Raw genomic sequence first — 1,726 nt, 5'->3', positions numbered from 1 at the left:
AGGCTGATTTTAGTTGAAAATTAGACCAAATATAAATGCATATGTGCATGTTTTTCTATGAGCTGGGGGGCCATGGCCCAGTTTGGCCCCCAAGTAGCTCCGCCACTGACTACGAGTGAACAGATAATTAAAAATTAATCATCAGCAAGGATAACTAGAGGATGCAAAAAGTGAAACAAAAAAACCATCACAGAATAATCATCGCCCACTATTGGATGAAAAAGGGAAATAGAAGAAAGTCATCATGGAACAATTCACGACTACAAGTGGAACAACAAAATCAAGGAAGTGAAAAAATGACCATGGATTGATTTGCAATTACTAACGTAATAAAAATTAATCATGGAACAATGAATGATTAGATCTCTTCTCTCTCCGTTTCTTTATTTTTTTGGTCTTTTTTCTGGCCGAACACCGTAATTAAATATCCAAAGACCCGTAACTCCGATTAGGCTAGAATTTTGAGGTTTTTTCATAAAATTAGCTTGCTTGTGATACGTTCATTTTGCATCATGCTTTTATATCGATATTTATTGCACTATGGGCTGTTATTACACATTATGTCACAATACTTATGCCTATTCTCTCTTATTTTACAAGGTTTACAAGAAGAGGGAGAATGCCGGCAGCTGGGATTCTGGGCTGGAAAATGAGCAAATATTAGAGATCTATTCTTCACAGCTCCAAAAGTCCTGAAACTTCACGGAAGTTATTTCCAGAATATATAAAAAATATTGAGCGAAGAAAGTTCCAGAGGGGCCACACCCTGGCACGAGGGTGGGGGGCGCGCCCCCTGCCTCGTGGGCCCCCTGGTGACCCTCCGATACCCATCTTCTGCTATATGAGGTCTTTCGTCGAGGAAAAAAATCATAAGCAAGCTTTGGAGAAGAAACTCCGCCGCCACGAGGCGGAACCTTGGCGAAACCAATCTAGGGCTCCGGCAGAGCTGTTCTGCCGGGGAAACTTCCCCCCGGAGGGGGAAATCATCACCATGGTCATCACCAACGATCGTCTCGTCGGGAGGGGGTCAATCTCCGTCAACATCTTCACCAGCACCATCTCATCTCAAACCCTAGTTCATCTCTTGTATCCAATCTTTGTATCCAAACCTCAAATTGGTACCTGTGGGTTGCTAGTAGTGTTGATTACTCCTTGTAGTTGATGCTAGTTGGTTTACTTGGTGGAAGATCATATGTTCAGATCCATTATGCATATTAATACCCCTATGATTATGAACTTGAATATGCTTTGTGAGTAGTTACGTTTGTTCCTGAGGACATGGGAGAAGTATTGCTATTAGTAGTCATGTGAATTTGGTATTCGTTCGATATTTTGATGAGAAGTATGTTGTCATCCCTCTAGTGGTGTCATGTGAACGTCGACTACATGACACTTCACCATTGTTTGGGCCAAGAGGGAGGCATTGGGAAGTAATAAGTAGATGATGGGTTGCTAGAGTGATAGAAGATTGAACCCTAGTTTATGCGTTGCTTCGTAAGGGGCTGATTTGGATCCATATGTTTCATGTTGTGGTTAGGTTTACCTTAATACTTCTGTTGTAGTTGCCGATGTTTGCAATAGGGGTTAATCATAAGTGGGATGCTTGTCCAAGTAAGGACAGCACCCAAGCACCGGTCCACCCACATATCAAATTATCAAAGTACCGAACGCGAATCATATGAATGTTATGAAAACTAGCTTGATGATAATTCCCATGTGTCCTCGG

This window comes from Triticum dicoccoides, chromosome 3A (assembly GCF_002162155.2).
Source record: "Triticum dicoccoides isolate Atlit2015 ecotype Zavitan chromosome 3A, WEW_v2.0, whole genome shotgun sequence".
Classification (NCBI taxonomy): Eukaryota; Viridiplantae; Streptophyta; class Magnoliopsida; order Poales; family Poaceae; genus Triticum; species Triticum dicoccoides.
Note: the sequence above shows the minus strand (reverse complement) of the source record.